Below are 19,181 nucleotides of genomic sequence, written 5' to 3' on the forward strand. Positions count from 1 at the left end.
ATAGACCCAGCGTTACCTGGGGAGCCAATTTTCAAATTTGCTTGCCCCAAAATTATGCGGACATCATGCCCTTGCTGCACATGTCAAGTTGTGCGGGATCGAGTGGGGCTCATACATCTTTACAACACTCACACCATGGTCATCATCACATTTCTAGGTCATGGTCCTCATTTTAATCATGCAGGCTGAATCCCGTCATGGCCGTGGGGTGGGTTACCACAAGATGATGGGGGCATCTCAGGTGCAACCATGCCCACAGGTAAGCTTTAATCCAACCCGGACGTTTCTCCGCCCCGCTCCCTTTGATTCCCTCCCCCCTGGTAGCCATCAGCTCTAATTCCGTACAACACTCTGGAAGGGGTCTCACTGGCTCCTCTGGCCTTCCTGGGTCGCCAAGGTCCTACCCGCCTTGGTCGCCCAACCAGACCCTCTCCCAGTTGCCTCCAGACACTGTCACCATTAGCCACCAGGTGGTGAATCTCCTTGAAGGGGGTCGCAATTCACGCTCACCGTCAGCTTCAGCAATCCCTGTGGACAAGCACATCATCCCCACCCACAAAACCCACATGACTCCCCCACCCCATCGGCCTTACATGTGACACCTGAATTTCTAACACTTCGCCGACCATGACCTTCCCTGTTACCACACCATGTCCAATAAAAATCAATGTGTGCACCATACATTTCACTTCTTAACTTGAAGCAACTCACACAGCACTTCTCCTCACCCGATCCACGCACCAGCCATTGGACAGCCACTCGTGCCCGCTTTGTTACCAATTACCCACTGTCCCGATTGTCACTCTAAAACCCAGCAGAACTTACAAACACATGCCAATTTTCCCACAATTCATTTTTTTCCACCAAAGGAGGGCACTTTGCCACAATCTCAGCAGCCGAGCATGGCCGTATATGCTCAGCCCAATCTAGTCTCCCCGACCCCCGACAGTGATCTCCGGACCCGACCTATGAAAGGGCATCTCGGATAGACCTGGCGGTTCAGCAGGAGGATTCACCCTCTCCGAGTCTAAAAGTCTATTGGAGGGTCCCTCCATCGCCGGGTACGGCAATATCGTTGCATGTGTCCTCTTCGCCCGCACCGGAAACAACTCCCCATAAAAGGCCCCTGTGAGTATCGGTGAAATGTCTCTTCCGGTTCCGGACCCCCTCGGCCATAATCGAATTGCTCTATTGGCTGGGCTGGACCCCGCCGCTTTGGCACACCAACTACCGAATTACCCCTTATCAAACTTAACAGTTTCTGGCAAATTTCCTGTAACATTTGGGTAATGCCAATTTCTCCCAGCCCCTCTCCTTGATCCTGGATCTCCGCCTGTCGGACCGTCACCGATGGCCTCTCGGGCACCCGACCCGGCCGCCTCCACGAGGCCAGTCTGGCTGCGCACTCAGCCGCTTGGTGAACGGTGGGTGGATCCTGTAGCTCCACTAGCGCTCGGACCTCAGGGTCAGGAAGGGCAGCTAAAAATTTCTCTAGTGCCACTCTGTCCCACGCCTCCACTGTAAGGTCCTGATACGCGATCCTGACTGATTGGTAAATGTCCTGTGCCAGCTCCTGCACCGTCTCACCCGGCTTTAATCTGCGATGCTGGAGTTGAGCCCGCACCAGATCACAGTTTGCCGCGAACCCAAACCGACGGCTCAACTCCTCGCAAATGTGGGAGCTGGTCAACATCCCCTCCGCGATCATGTTTAACACATCTGCGGCTGGTCCCCGCAACGTTGCCACCAAATTCCCTGTACGTTCCCGCTCATTCCACCCGTTTAGTCGGGAAATGCACTCAAATTGCGTCAGAAAAGCTTCAACGCTCCCTGACCCGTCAAAATTTACCAGGGGGATCACTTTTACGGTGGCCCGCTTCTCGGTTTCTCCCTTGTCCGAATCCAGCCCAGGGATCAAACACCCTTGTGGCTGCGTATCCAATTTCGGAGCCCACTGTGGCCAAAGATGTTTTGTGGTGAGGGTCTCATGGGTCAATTTTGCCTCCTGTTCCAAACGTTGAATGGACCGATTCACCTCTTCCCGCAGGATCTTCTGGGCCCGCACAACCTCCTCCAAGGCTCCGTCGCGAGTTTGTAGCTGCTCCTCAACCAACCCGGCCACTCTACTTACAAAAGACGGCTCTACCAGGCCTTTATCCAAGACTTCATCTTGGCTCATAATTTTATCTTGTTCATCCAAACGAGCCTCCAATCGTTTTACCTCCTCCGCCAAATTCATCCCTTGCTTCCTCAGCTCTCCCCACTCTTCAACTTGCAGCTGCATACGAGCATCCACACAGGCACGATGACGTTCCAGGCTTTCATCCACTTTATCAACCCGAATGTTCGTTGCATCAATTTTATCTACCAATTTTTTCCGTATATTTTCCCCCTCCAATGTAATTTCTACCTTTGTTTCCTCCAATCTATCCTCGAATTTACTTTGTATTTCCCCCAATTTAACATCCACACACTCCTGCATCTCAGTTTTCATTTTCTCCATCTTTTCCCCCAATTCATCCCTCATTAAATCAATCCCTGCACCCAACTGTACCCCCATTACCCCCAATTGATCTGTCATTTCTGCCCTCTGTGTCACGAATTGATTTTCCATTTGTGCCGTCATTTCTGCCATTTGTGCCCCCTGTGCCGTCATTTTTGCCCCCTGTGCTGTAATTGCACTCATTAAACGTTCCAACATTGTCCAGATCGTCATCGTGCCGGTTTCCGGCGCTGCCGGCTCCGTTACGGGCGATGAAGCACGGTCCACGCTCGGAATGGGGGAGGTTCCAACCCTACCCCCGTCTCTCCCTTCTTCCCCCGACTCGCTGCCAGACACGTGGCCTTCCTCCTCAAACATCTGCACATCCGCCATGGTGCAGAAGTCCCGTTTGCCGCCAATTAATTTAAATTTGAAAAATCCCACCAAAATTTTCCCGCGCTCGCGCGCTTTTCTGTAGTACTTTTATATTCCAATTCGTGGCGAGATTTTAATCTTGGTATATTCTCCCGATACCAAATATAATTTAGAGGGGTTCGAACATCCCACTCCTTACACCAATGTGACGTCCACGGGACTTGAACAGTCCCGCCAACGTAGAATGAGCCAAAACGATGGAGGCAGTTTATTTGTTTATAACCCAAACATGGCGGTTCTAATCGCTCTACCGCAAACGGGACGATGAAGGTGGCATGAGTCACTTTTCACTGAGTTGATGATGTTTATTTGTTTTTACTATTAACCAGAAATAATAAGACTCGGCAAGAAAAGGGATCCGGGGCGATTCGACGGGATGGTGTGGGATCGGGCGTGGGGAAAAACACAGACAATTCCAATGAATATACAGATCTCAAACCATCTAAGGCGCCAAGCACACGCACGCACGCACGCACGCACGCACGCACGCACGCACGCACGCACGCACACACACACACACACACACACACACACACACACACACACACACAACGTAGCTATTTCTGGTGGTCAGGCTGGACCGTGGTGTGGACGCAACTGTCCCTGGATCGGCGTCGGACGAGCTGGCCTTGCTCTCGTCAGGGGGGCAGGAGAAACCGTGGTGCTGTCGACCTCCTGGTCCTGGCCCAAGTCCGCTCACAGCCACCAGGGAACCAGTTCTGGCGCCAAGTTGCGAGCAGGAGAGGGAGGCAGGTCCGCCCGCCGTTCGACCCCGTACTCCGAGTCAGCAGAACCCCAGAGCCAACCAAGGTGAGGCACGAGGCTCAGCAAGGCTCCAAGACACGATGAAGAACACGATCGAATCAGCACAACAACAAGGACGCTCTCCGCGCAACAGCCTCCACACCAAAAAAACACGATCTTTTTGTCCCGATCTTCTTCCTCTTCCTTTTCGACCCCGAACAGAACCTTTTTATCCTCCTGTCCTCGTCACTTCCAATCGAGCCGTTTATTGGCCCACCGCCGTTGCCTTCTGCCAATCGTGACCACGGGGCGGAGCCATCCGCTGCACTGTCCTGTGACATCACGGCCAGCCTCCAGAGAATACCAAAAGGGGTTTACGCAGACACACTTACCCTATCCCGTGTCCCTATCTAATTACGTGACAATTATCATTTCCCCCTTGAAGAAATGAACATTTACTAGACAACTTATCACCACTGAATTGCTACTTATTACATCGAGATCCTGGTATACGTAATTAAACATCCTAATTACCCTTTGAATGCATACCCCCCCCCCCCCTCAAACGTAACAATATTTTCATTGGATTTGCATTGGAAACATTTTGTGTATTTACATTGTTGTTGTAAAGATCCGTCGCAAAGATTCCAAAATCTTCAGCTTTTCTTTAGAATCAGTTAGTGACAGGCCTGAGGCCTTTTCGTCAAGTAGCTCGATATTCCCAAATTTTACTGTGGAGAAAGTAAATTTATGGTCGGACACTGCGAGCTCTGGATAAATTAACCATTTTTTTTCTCGACGATTACATTGACTTGACTAAGACTTGGTGGTATATTTCACAATATGAGAACATCTTAACCTTAAGTTAACCCCCCCTCCTAAAAAAATTCTGGATCTGCCCCTGTGCTTTCCCCTCTGGGTTGAAGCCCATGCCTCACACCTTACTCAGGTTGATGCTGTAGAAACCAAGACCTTCAACATCATTGGAATCTCTAGCGATGAAGCTGAGTCTATGGGCCTATCACATTCACATCCACAGACAGGTCGATGGTTTCCCTGTGTTCTACCACCTCCTTTCTGGTATTGTATGCTCTGTCCTGTCACCCCCTCCCAACCCCAAGGTTTTCCGCAGGGCGCACGCAGTCTGCCAGCAACCCCCTTCTGGCAAAACTCCTAAAATCCAGAATCACTCCTCACCTCCACTCATTCGTTCCTCTTTCTTCTCACCTGTGCAACCAACTTCCACATTCTCTTCAATGTCATTCTTATCTCCAAGTCTTCAATATAGCTGTTCACCACCTTCTCAGATTATCCTCCATCCAAAACCATGATGTTCTCTATGTCAAACTACTGCTAAACGGAAGGGGTTTGAAAGTGCTAAAAAGGTGATTTGTGTTCTCATGTTCAATTTATCATTATTATTATTTTGACCCTGAACAATAACAAAAAAACACCACCTTATTTAACACATTACATTAGTACTTCATGTCTGTTGTTTGTGACCTTTATGACGTCCTTAAAAACGGTAAGATTCCTGTTTGGAATTATTTTCAATTTTGACAGCCAGCCAGACAGAGTACAAAAATTATCTCACTCTTCTCTGCGAATGTGCAATTGGGATGGATTCAGAGACAAAGTACTGTTAAACTATAGGTCCGTTTTCTGATGTGTGTTCAAAATATAACATTCAATTAAAATTAAGTTGTTCCTCGATCATAAACTGAAGTTCGTAGATAGACAGACAGAAAAAGTGAACCAATTGCTTAACCCTGCTTTTCAGTTTGCATGCGTGGGGTAAAAACCCCACCCCATTGCTTACTATCCCCCCCTCCCCCCCCTCCCTCATACCCAACCTCCACCTATTCGTTCACAATGCCTTCCCACATTACAGAGCATCTCATGTGATTCTCAGTCTCGCAGCTACCACTGAAAAGCTAACTAAAGCAATTTGCTGTTCATACAAAAGAGAGAGTTTAATGGAACGTGAGGAGTGACTGATCGGAGAAAAGTCCCTTCAGTGCGAAATATGTGTCACTTCTCCAGTGCCTATAGGAATGCCGATGCAATGAGAAAAGCAGGTGCACGTGGTACATGAAGTGCTGCGCAGGAGGGGCTACATTCGAACAGCGACCAGACGATTTCCGCAGACAACCTGCTTTCTCAATCCCAAGCAGTAGAGTGCAGTCCAAATGGGGAGATGTGATTAGAATGCACGCATTGCGTGATCTGTGACCATATGCTGGAGATGTCGTTGATGGCGTGCACGGGTCCCAGCTCACGCCAGATGGGTTTAGTCCGAATCGGATGAATGAATCAAAGAATCGCCAACTGGAAGAGCGGCTCAAGCAGGCCAAGCCCCACCGCCTGTAATTTCCCCTTCCTTGTAATAACTCCCTCTGATCCAAGCCTTACCGCGTGCCTTCCTGCTCATTCCAGATTCCACCTGGTCCCACTTCACTGCTGGAGCCTCCAGGCTAATGGCGCCTGTATAACTTGTGTGTATGCGAGGCCCTGCATCACTAAAGTGACCCCAAATCAACCCTGCTTCCTCTCCACTTCTTTGTGTACCTGTGTTTATTTCCATATGTTTACATACACCTCCAGCCCATCCAACCTGACTGCATGATAGTGTGGGGCTCATTGTGACTACAGTGGTTCATGTGGCAGCAATTATTTGTTTTGTTCATCTATTCTTCACTGGATTAGGACTCACCTTTGATTTGTTCGTTTATGGCCGAGCAATTCACTGGTGCTTATTTCATGTGGAGGCGCAGCACCTTGCATGCCAGTATATATCATTTCAGGGGGGCAGGGGTGTGACGATGATACAGCGTCTCCTCCCAACCCCTCTCTTCCATTCCCACATTCATTGGGGCAGGAATTTATCATTTGGTCAGGCGACTAGCACAAAAGGTGTAATTTGACTTCCACAAGAAATTTTAGCAAATGTGATAGCTGGCTTGACATCACCTATCAAGACAGCTCAAGTCAAGTATGCTATCTCTAAGTTTAAGCTAAACTGTCAGTAAAGTTTTGTGAATAAATACAAGGATACACAAATATAGCATATCCATCCATCCATTGGAACCATACTCTGTGCAGAGCGTCGGTGCTGCTGAAGCAGTTTCCTTGGCTATTGGGCACAATCCTGGACGGGTCGCCACTCCGACGCAGGATACTCGAATGACTGGATCATCCCAGCAAGCTGGTACTCATTTTGCCGACCTCTGAAGGATGGCAGGTTGAGTCAACCCCCTGGTGAAGTAATTCAGCGGGCAACGAGGCTTGAACTCAGGACCCTTGGATCCCAAGCCACCACCCTAACCACTGAGCCAACACCAGGCTTAATATAGCATATGGGAGAGTTGAAATACAGTTAAATATACTCTTCCTAGATTATTTTTTATTGAGCAACCAGAAGGATACACTGTTAAGTCAAAGAACAATAAATATTTGCTTTGTAGAGTTTGCATTATCCTGTGTTCTATACATTCTACCATATATAACACAATGTGTGTTTGTGTATTTGTTTGTGTGATGTCTGTCCCCCTTCAAAAGGATGATTTAAGAAGGGTTTTAAAGGACAGTCTTTTAACTCGACTGTGTGTTCACTACGGTCTATTTTTTCAGGATAAAAAAACACTTGAAAAACATTTTCCATTAAAGAGCAGTTACGTCTCTTCTTTTGGAAATGTGGACAGTGACTTGCAGCCAGGCCTCAATGGTGGTGTACAGAAACGGTTAAAAAAATATATATATATAACAATAAATACAAGGTGCAGGGAGTGAAATTCGCTACACGTGGTGTGTAATGCATGCAGAGTAAAACGAGTGTTCATTTACGTACGTGTGATGTCTAAAAAATAAAGAAGATATAAGCACACCTGACGCTAGGCCAAGGCTTCAGGATTTCACACGCTGATGAGGCTGTACCCTCGAAATGTAAGGTCCCAGAAGATAAAGAAAGTAGGATAACATTTGAACATGTAGTGTAAAAAAAACACGCCTTTTCTTGCTACAAAACATCATATCTTCCAGTCTCTGAATATTTTGAATAAAACAATTCTAACCCATCATTTTTTATGGGCTTTTATGCTAGTTATCGATAAGTATCAGGCTGGCAGGATGGCCGAGAGGTATGCATACTCGCCTTTAAGCTGTCTAGCCTGGGTTTGAATCTTGACCCAACTACAAACTGTCGTCCTGGTGCTTAGCAGGCAAGATGGTTCATCAATGTGTGCGCTGTCCCTCGGATAGACGTTCAACTGGGTGTCCAATCTGCAGGCATTCGTCGGTGGACATTAAACATCCCGTGGTGTCCTTCATGAAGAGTAGGCGAGCTATCGCCGGCATCCTGACAAAATTACAAATTCCTGTCCTAATCTACAAAAACGGACTTTGCATCAGCAGCATAGCTGCACCATCAGCCAATGATACTACACGCAGCCTTGTGCTGCAGATAACGAAGAAGAAGAAGAAGAAGAAGAAGAAGAAGAAGAAGAAGAAGAAGGAGGTGAAAAAGAAGTAGAAGTAGAAGTAGAAGTAGAAGTAGAAGTAGAATCAATAAGTATATAAATTTATTTCCCAACTGGTAAACGTTTTACGCCATAAATGAATAAGTCGCGGAAGATGCACATCCCAAAGTCGGTTTATGATTCAACACAAATAGTGGAATATATCTTTCCGAACAGCTCAGACAGAGGAATTTGCACGTTTCATGCAGAAGAGGAACATTAGGACACATTGCTGTACTTTTCCATGAATTTGAAGGGTATTGAAAGACAATGCACAAATCAACACAGTATTTTGGATCTGTAGCTTTCAGATATAAGCATCACAAACAAACAAGTTGAACTGAAATAACAAATAGCCAATGATTATAGGCATGGTCAGTCTTCATGTTATAGTATTATATGGTTCTTGTGTTTTGTACATTTGAAATTTTATTGTTATTTGAACATCTATTTATTGACGTATTGTATCTTAATGTAGGATGGAGAACATCAGAAATTCACCCAGTAACTCCAGAACAATTGTGTTTATGCGCCATTGCTGGGATCAACATTACATCATTTGTGGGAGCACGGCTGTGCCGGTGATGCAGTGCCCTCTGTTACCAGCAGGCTGATACTCATTTAGCAAACCTCGGAAGGATGACAGGTTGAGTCAACCCACCTGGTGTTAATGTACAGCACGACAGGGGCTCGAACTCAAGACTGGAAGATCTTAATTAGCCAGTGTTGCTGTCATTGGAGTCAGGCCAGGATAGGGATCATAGCCTGAAAATATAGAAAAAAAAATGGTGACCTATCTGCAATCATTAAACTTCCTGTGGTTTCTTGTTTTTTTCAATGAAGACAAGGGTGTTGCTGTCACTGGCAGCTGGCCAAATCATCATCATCATCATCATCATCATCATCATCATCATGTACCATCATGCCCTATTCAGAGCGTTGGTGCTGCTGAAGCAGTTACTAGGTTATAATCATGGTCGGGTCGCCACTCAGACTCGGGAAGTCAGGGCAGGAATTTGTAATATATTAATGGTGCCGGCGATAGCTCGCCCACTCTTCACAAAGGATACTGTAGCATCTTTAACGTCCACCAACTAATTCCGACAGATGGGACACCCAGTTTAACGTCCATCTGAGGGATGGCACACACATTGATGAATCACCCTGCCTGTGAATCACCATAGCTGGGTCGGGATTCAAAGCCAGGCTTGACATCTTAGAGGTGAGTGTGCGTACCTGTAAGCCATCCTGCAACCCCCCAGTAAACCTCATTTTTCTGATATTCAACAGGATATTAAAAACACGCAATCCTTAGCATCCAAAAATATTTTGAAACACAGTGTACGAATGCCATGGTGGAAATGTGAGTGATTGCCTTCTATAGGTTGAAAGAAACAATGAGATAAATGAGTCAGATATTTTGATGAAGAAAAACTTTCATCTCAATTTGCCAGGATGAGTCACAGCCTGGCAATCCTACAATCTAACAAAGGGAGTTTTGTTGGCATTTGTCTACAAACGTTAGAGGACAAGACTCGTGTTCCGGCAAGCCATGCATTGTGTGTTGTGTAACCCAGTCATTGCTCGCAGCAGTCAACAAACTCACGTGACCCTGTGTTGTACAGAGATGGGGATGTAAAATCATCCCAAGGCCTTGAGGCAAAATAACCCCAAATCATAAGTATGTCACCGAAGATAAATGTATCTACTTCTGCCAGATTAAAGCGTTCACCATTCATATGGCAATGAATGAAGAAAACAACAAGGTAAGAACGAGAAAGGCACTCTTTGACATCGCGATGTTGCCAGATATGCCTGCTCCCATATTATTACATCATTGTACATACTTGTACCAAGTTTGATTTAAATCCCTGAACGCAGATTCAAATAATTAAATAACTCTGGCCACCAGACCATGTGTCCGATCAGGTTGAAATTTAAAACATATATTCCACATCGCTCGTACACCATAATTGTGACGTTTCACGTCGCTCGATGATGCAGTTCAAGAGAAATATATTTTTTTTTTTAAAGATTTTCGTTCAATCCAATATGGCTGTCAAACCATGTGACCTATTAATTATTTGTAAACACCCTGGTATCCCCAAGGCTTGGGGAACATGTGAGTGAAGTTTCCCTGCAATTTGTCAAGCCATTATGGAGGAGAGAATGAAAAAAAAAAACTCATAGCTGCCAAACCATGTGACCTATGACGTTATAGGTGGAGAACTTTTTGTTCGTCATGGATAGGCGATCATACTGTAAAGTTTCACCTTGATCTGTTCAGCCGTTTCAGAGAAGAAGATTTTTTTATAGGTGTGATTCTTGACCCCACTATAAACTGTTGGAATCGTCATTGTTGGTAGGTTGTCACATCATTAAGTGTACTGTTCTTCATATGTAAATTAGGCTGGTGACCTGTCAAGGGTATTACTTATCATTTCGTATGCAGCCTGTGACTGATGGTTACATCATTGCTGGGTGCATAGCTGTTCTGCTGATGCAGTGCCCTCTGTTCCCAGAAAGCTGGTACTCATTTTTCCAATCTTGGAAGGATGACAGGCTGAGTCAACCCACCTGGTGTTATTTAATCGCACAACAGGGGCTCAAACTCAAGACCTGAAGATCTTAAGCCAGCCACCCTTACCGTTAAGCCAACACCAGGCTAAGGGTATTGCTATCATTGGAGTCAGGCCAGGATAGGGATCATAGTCTGAATTTTTTTTTTTTTTAATTGGTGTCCTGTTTGCAATCATTAAATATCCTATGGTTTCTTTCAATGATGACAAGGGTGTTGCTATCACTGGCAGTTTGGCCAAATTATAAATTATTTACTTCATGTGGAAGGGCATTGTATCAGCAGCATCGCCATACCTCAGCAAAAATGCAAACAGCAAATAAAATTCATAATTGATATCCGAGTCCAATAAGCATTCGCTAACAATAACTTCCTTACGTGCTGCAGGCGACTTGACTGCATAACTGTATGTATGCATGACAAGCCGTTGCAGGTCTGTTCCCAAAGAAGGTGTCATTTCTCATAGTGTTGGCTTGTTTTTGGCAGTACCATACTTTAGCAATAGTGCTCCTTTATTTCTTGTACACAAATTTAAGCTTTTGCATTTTATCCTGACATTGCTTCACAGAACGATGCACATCCTTGAGTAACAGCGAAGCTGAGATGCGACTGAAGTCCTTTAAATTTCTCACACGTGACACCTTGCCAGCCTGCATATTCTCTTATGCCCGATGTACCAGCAATTTTCCAATTGCAAAACAGCAACTAGATGAGACCCTCAATTAAGAAAATGATAATGCGACTCGACCAATGCAATGTTCCATCTGCTGGCATGAGATTGGAGAGCATGCCAAATGATATTTCAGCAGCTTTTTTGAAGATGACTTCCTGTGTATAACCTGGGACTAAGGGGGAAAAGGAACTGTCTCCAGCTTTATGGTCTTTGACCAAACAGAAAGGGGGCAAAAAGAAAGGGGGTAGCAAGGTTTGCAGTGAAAAGTGAGGAGAGAATTAAAGTAATGGATTCTGTTTGGATAGAGACTGGAGATTGTAAGAAGAGTAAGATATGTGCAGAATGGTTTTATCAGGATCCTGGTGTCATGAAAGAGGATAGAAGGGTTCATGAAGAATTATGAAAGGCACACGCTCACTGCTCAGGAAATAGAATTGAATTATGGGGGATATAATTTTCCAGTGATAAATTTGTTCCAAGAAAAACAATTAAAAGACATAAACTGTCATAGCCCTCATTGTTTTAGTAATTTTGCTGTACGGAGTTAAAGGGGTAGCCCATATTTATGTCCAACTAAAATGGCCACCAGTCTACCAGTCAACCATCTTTGATCAGATTGAAAAATAACATGAGGTGCACATGTATGCCATCATTTACTGTGCTTGTGCCAAGTTTGAACAAAATTGGACCATGCATGTCTGAGAAATGGTTGGGGACACATTCGAGCAACAAAATAGCTGCCAGTCGGCCATCTTGCATCTGATCTCGAAAAAAAAAAATGATACGCATATGTTTGCCATCATTCCTTATCTGTGTGCCAAGTTTGAACCAGAAAAGGCATGTCCGAGAAATGTTTGAGGATGTGTTCGACACTGGGTTTTTTTTTTTACAACTAAAATGGCCGCAAGTCGGCCATCTTTGATCGCATCATGAAACAAAATGATGTGCTTTATGTACACCATCATTTGTTGCCTTTGTGCCAAGTTCGAAAAAAAATTGGTCCATACATGTCCGAGATTTGGTTGCGGCCGCACGCACACACTGCCACGAAAATTGAGACCAAATCCTTAAGCCCCCGTTTCAGACAAAGTCAAACAGGGGCCTAATAAAAGTGCAGAGCACAGGAGGAATTTCTACATCGAGTGAACGTGTTGGACCTCCTTTTAAGTAATGCTCCTCCAAATATGGTGGAGAAGTTTGAGGACGGGGAGAATTTAGGGACAAGTGACCATAACATAGTGTGTGCAAGTATTCTGTGAATAGTTAGAATACAATTAGAAAAGGGATAATAAAGTTACTATTACATTTCAGAAAGATTAACCTTATAGGTATGAGGAAAGAGTTATGTGCTTTAGTTTGAGACAAGCTAACAGAAGGGCATTCAGCATCAGATAAAGGGGAAACATTCAAGGAGCAAATATGATGCGCAGAGAAAGTATGTGTTAGACACAAGCAGGGGTACCCAGCGTTGCCCGGTCGATTTTTGTGTGGGGGGCCTAAAACACTTCCCCACACTCACTTAAAGGAATGGGGTCGGGGATAATTTAATATTATCTTTCAGGTAGCTACAAATGATTAGGCACGATACAGCGATTAAAATTTTAAAATCCCCAAAAATCGAACTTATTTTTCAATTTTATTATTGCACAAAACACTCCCCGTCATTCACTGATGACCCTCTAAAAGTTAGACGAAGATCCATTCAGCCATCTCTGAGAGAAATAGACACACACACACACACACACACACACACCTCTTATAGTTTCGATACGGTTCCAATAATGATTTTGGTGATGACAAGTGACAACAAAATACTGATTTAACTGGCGGCCAGGCCCAGTTAATCTACACTTGTTAACAAAGCAGGCAGCCCACCTACCTATGGGCAAGCATGACCCAAGACATGTTGTCTGCGTTGGCCTGAATGGACATTCACTATGACGTTGAGGTTGATGAGGAAAGGGTGGTGGATCAGTTTGCCAGGAAGCACCGCAGAAGCCTGGAACCTGGAACTCGCTAAAAGACTCAGCGAACGATTAGTACCTGCCTCGATGTATTTTTAAATTTGATCAGATCCTGTCATTATCCTTTATGAGGCTCATGTTTACCTTTGAGAATGTAATTGTTTACCTGTGAAAATGTAGTTGTTTACCTGTGAGAATGTAATTGTTTACCTGTGAGAATGTAATTGCTTACCTGTAATAATGTAATCGTTTACCTGTGAGAATGTAATTGTTTACGTGTGAGAATGTAATCGTTTACCTGTGAGAATGTAATCGTTTAGCTGTGAGAATGTAATTGTTTACCTGTGAGAATGTAATTGTTTACCTGTGAGAATGTAATCGTTTACCTGTGAGAATGTAATTGTTTACCTGTAAGAATGTAGTTGTGTACCTGTGAGAATGAAATCGTTTCCCTAAGAGAATGTAATTGTTTACCTGTGAAAATGTCATTGTTTACCTGCGAGAATGTAATTGTTTTCCTGTGAGAATGTAGTTGTTTTCCTGTGAGAATGTAGTTGTTTACCTGTGAGAATGTAATTGTTTACGTGTGAGAATGTAGTTGTTTACCTGTGAGAATGTAGTTGTTTACCTGTGAAAATGAAATTTAAGATAATGCTTTTGATCATTCAATTCGTGTGCAATAAATTTTCTCGTCTTTTCCTCCCCCTCCACGAGTATTGACCACAAACAAACACGACTTCGATAGACCTTATAATGATGAACCTGACGAATATCAGAACGCACTGTGGTCACAACCTGTGAAAAAATCCCGTCACGGTCCGATAAGGAAACGCACACTTACCACGTTATTAAAATATTAACTCGACACCTCTAATCCATGTCAACCTCCACCACGGTTATATCCGAACGAGCTGATTCGTTACGTGGTCATGGATTGTTTAACCCCAACAAGGGGCCATTTACAAACGAGGTAACACTTCTTTTTTTTTTTTTAGTAATTCACGTTGTAACGTAATACTTGATTACATAATGTAACACTTGATTACTGTGGATTCTGACAGACTTGATTAAGCCTGACGAATAATTTTCATTCGACATATGATTATATTTTGTTGGTGTCCCTCATTGTGATTAACACTCAATCCAAACAAAGCCAATGGAAATCTGAAGCAACAAAGCTAGACAGTGTATCACCAACAGAGGCCTACAGGCCAGATGTGTTGGACCCGCCGGAAAACCAAGAAAGCAGCCATATCATTTTGTTTGGGTGCCATGGTGGGTGGAGTCAAGCCACAGATGTGGGTTCGGCAGCTGTCCGACCAATGGGTAAACGTTTCAAAAATCGACCCCCAACAAGAACACCAACAAACGCAGCGACAGAAGCTCTTGTCGACCTGTGATATGTGGCAGGTGAAAAGAGAAGTACATGTATATTCAAAGCTGCGTATTCATATTATGTTCCTTTTTCTGATGTGGCATTTCCCATCACGAGTCACTTGGTGAATTGAACTTAAATTAGAACATCGATTCGACGATTTATAATTAACTAGTGCGTTCCCGTACGTGCGTGGCCGTACATGCAAAAAAAAAAACTTTCAAACCGCGTGCCAGAAACAACAACACAGGCCGTTCCTTCACTCTAGCGTGCCCGTACGTACGTGGCCGTATGTGCAACGCCCCCCCCCCCCAAAAAAAAACTTTCAAACAACCACACAGGCCGTTCCTTCGCTCTCGTAAACAACGACTGGATTGGGGCATTATGTTTATCTATAAATGCGCATAAGAAATCGAGAAATTATTAGAGTACAGTAAGTCATCACTATCCGGAAGTGGTGCGTGCCCATACAGAATGTTTACATTCATCCCACGAATTATCGCTTGCATTGAAGTAACAACTGCTGTGATACTTACACACACAGAGTTAATTAAAATCAAGTTTACCTCCCTGTCTTTGCTTGCCATGACATTCGCTGCCATTGACCATTGCCACTCGTACGCCACGGTCACTGAGGCACCGATCGATCCCCATCGTAACCGGCACGGTACGTGACGTCATCGTCGGCCAGCCGCGCACCGGCCTACACAGCCACGCCTACGCAGCAACGTGTCTTGTTATTGGTTTGGTAAATTAATGGCCGCAGCAACGTGTCCTGTCATTGGTTTGGTCAATAAATGACCATAACTTGGGGAGCACTTGTCCGATTAATATCAAATCTTGAAAAGGCACATCCTCAGGACCCCAGCAATATACCTGGGAAGTTTCAATTAGATCGGACCAGAGGTTGTCGAGAAACAGCGGTCAGAGACACACACAAAGACACACACACACACACACACACACACACACACCTGGAATTATAGATAGATGAAATAGTATTTTAAATGCTGCCATATTATTGTCGTCCTGACGGGAAGCCTGAAAACACCTCAAAATGATAAGCTATTGAGCTCTGTATTTTCGACACTTTCACTTTCTGCAGTAAAGCAATGTAGAGTGTATCCAATCCCACAACGGGCATGGTGGTGAGGAGTGTATCCCAACCCACAAAGGGCATGGTGGTGTGGAGTGCATCCAATCACACAATGGACATGGTGGTGAGGAGTGTATCCCAACCCACAAAGGGCATGGTGATGTGGAGTGCATCTCACCCCACAAAGGGCATGGTTATGTGGAGTGCATCCCATCTCACAATGGGCATGGTGGTGTGGCATGCATCCCCACACAATGGGCATGGTGGTGTGGAGTGCATCCCACCCACAATGGGCATGGTGATGTGGAGTGCATCCCACCCCACAAAGGGCATGGTGGTGAGGCGTGCATCCCATCTCACAATAGGCATGGTGATGTGGAGTGCATCCCACCCCACAAAGGGCATGGTGGTGAGGTGTGCATCCCATCTCACAATGGGCATGGTGGTGTGGAGTGCATCCCACCCACAATGGGCATGGTGATGTGGAGTGCATCCCACCCCACAAAGGGCATGGTGGTGAGGCGTGCATCCAATCTCACAATAGGCATGGTGATGTGGAGTGCATCCCACCCCACAAAGGGCATGGTGGTGAGGCGTGCATCCCATCTCACAATAGGCATGGTGATGTGGAGTGCATCCCATCCCATAAAGGGCATGGTGGTGAGGCATGCATCCCCCCACAATGGACATGGTGGTGTGGAGTGCATCCCACCCCACAATGGGCATGGTGGTGTGGAGTGCATCCAATCACACAATGGACATGGTGGTGTGGAGTGCATCCCAGCCCATAATTGACATGGTGGTGTGGAGTGCATCCCAACCCACAAAGGGCATGGTGGTGAGACGTGCATCCCATCTCACAATGGTCATGGTGGTGTGGAGTGCATCCAATCTCACAATGGGCATGATGGTGTGGAGTGCATTCCCACACAATGGACATGGTGGTGTGGAGTGCATCCCCCCACAATGGACATGGTGGTGTGGAGTGCATCCCACCCCACAATGGGCATGGTGGTGTGGAGTGCATCCAATCTCACAATGGGCATGATGGTGTGGAGTGCATTCCCACACAATGGGCATAGTGGTGTTGAGTGCATCCAATCTCACAATCAGCACGGTGCTGTGGAGTGCATCCAATCTCACAATAGGCATGATGGTGTGGAGTGTATTCCCACACAATGGGCATAGTGGTGTGGAGTGCATCCAATCTCGCAATGGGAATGGTGGTGTGGAGTGAATCCCATCTCACAGTGGACATGGTGATGTGGAATGCATCCCACCCCACAATGGGCACGGTGGTGTGGAGTGCATCCAATCTCACAATGGGCATGATGCTGTGGTGTGCATCCCCCCACAATTGACATGGTGTTGTGGCGTGCATCGCACCCCACAATGGGCATGGTGGTGTGGCGTGCATCTCACCCCACCATCGGCATGATGGTGCAGCGTGCATCCCATCTCACAATGGGCATGATGGTGTGGCGTGCATCTCATCCCACAATGGGAATAGTGGTGCGACATACATCCCATCCCACAACGAGCATGATGGTGGGATGTGCATCCCATCTCACAATGGGCATGGTGGTGAGGAGTGCATGACCCCCCCCACAACGGGCATGGTGGTGAGGAGTGCATCTCATCCCACAACGGGCAAGGTGGTGCGGTGTGCATCCCCCCCCACAACAGACATGATGGTGCAGCGTGCATCCCATCCCACAATGGGCATGGTGGTGAGGTGTGCATCCCACCAATCAATGGGCATGGTGGTCCAGTGATATCATTGTCTCCCAACTCCCATCTAAGATCTTGCAGACGGGCATGGGTTAGTTAAGAAAACAAGAGGGAGAATTGTTCAGTATTGCAAAACATGCCCCTACAGGTCCCAATGAATGTTCATATATTTGGGTGGTGTTTATGTCACGCTCGGTGTCTAAAATAATAAAAATAATGCGATGTTCATACATGAAGCAAAAACATGTGTACGGCTGAGGTCCATTTATAATACATCATGGTTATGGACATACCTGGGATAATTCCAATTGCACTAGGCCATGGACCCAGGCCTTGAGCCTGAGGCCTGCCAATCTGTGCTGCTTCATGCAATGGTGGCACATTATTTTATTGGGGTGGAGTAAGACCAGCTGTCCAGCCAATGGGTCTAAAGTAGACGGACGGAGAGCAAACCCATAGTTTGCTCCGGTGAAACCGGTCGGGGACTAAAAACGAGGCAAGCCAATAAATAATGTGAGAAGGATATGGCCAATAATATTAAATATATTAGCAAAGTATTTTTTATGGTAAATGGTGAAGACAAGTGTGCACAGACTGAGGGATAGGAGAGGAAGATTGGTTGGTGATTAAAGTAACATGGCATGCGTATTACACAGTTATTTTGCTTCAACATCTTTTACAAGAATAGTCAGGGGAATTAGCAGTCGCTGAGAGAATCTGTCTCAAAGGTGAGGAAGGGAGGATTTCCTTGTAGGAGCAGCGGAAGTAAAGAAAGAGCTAGGAAAGCAGAAGATAAAGCTCCGGGGCTAGATAATACCGAATTCATCCGAGAGTATTGAGGGAGGTGTCAGACAGAGCACCGAAGCATGATGTTTCACCGATATCTTCAACGGCTCATTGGAGTCAGGCACGGATAGGGACTACAGCCTAAAAATAAAGAAGAGGAGAGAATTAGGACTTGGTAAGGCCAGGGGACTTTGACTCAGAGAGAAGTTGATGCATGGAATGGTGTCCCTGGATTGGTAGTGACAGCAGAAACACTAGATGAGTTTAAACTGGAATTATATGGGTATCTAAAATCAATGGGGCCATGAAAAAGTAGATGCGCTCTCGGTGTTTGTTCAAATTCCTCAACTTCCAACCATCCTCCTCCAAAAAAAAACAAAGAATGTGAATTTTTTTTTTTTAAACCAAGATGATTTCTGTTTGTCTGCTCCTCTGCTCTCCTCCTTATTCATCCTCCCTCCCCCCTGTGAAATTAAGTAGGCAAGATGCTGATAGAATGCAGGCATGATGGGCCGGATGGCTTCCTCCAGTGTCAAAGTTGTTTCTGCATTCCTTAATGCTGTTTGAGATTTTCAGATGCAAGGCAATAGCTTCCATCCTTTTGGTTTTCTAAACAAATACATGTGACCTTTGCCACAAGGCTTGCTGGGAAGGAAACGCCCATGTCTGTAGAAATATCCCATTGTATGGAAACAGAGTCTTTTCACTCAATACGAGTAAACAGTCAGTCAACGGAGTTTGTGGGTGAACCTAATCAAGCTCACATTTGCTCAATGAAATGAGGTACAGCATACCGGTAAGTG

General features: G+C 45.5%; 1 long non-coding RNA gene across 1 annotated transcript in view; it reads right to left on the bottom strand.

The window, feature by feature from the left end:
* Positions 1-7,049: 7,049 nt before the first annotated feature.
* Positions 7,050-19,181, bottom strand: part of LOC147032878 (uncharacterized) — a 37,439-nt gene continuing 25,307 nt past the window's right edge. Inside the window, exons 3-4 of the long non-coding RNA XR_015055385.1 lie at positions 8,837-8,940; positions 7,050-7,939 (exon numbers count right to left, since the gene is read on the bottom strand). This is a non-coding gene — a long non-coding RNA (uncharacterized LOC147032878). The remainder of the gene's footprint in view (positions 7,940-8,836; positions 8,941-19,181) is intronic.

This window comes from Eptatretus burgeri, chromosome 2 (assembly GCF_056783735.1).
Source record: "Eptatretus burgeri isolate ZD-2024b chromosome 2, Ebu_testis_v1, whole genome shotgun sequence".
Lineage (NCBI taxonomy): Eukaryota > Metazoa > Chordata > Myxini > Myxiniformes > Myxinidae > Eptatretus > Eptatretus burgeri.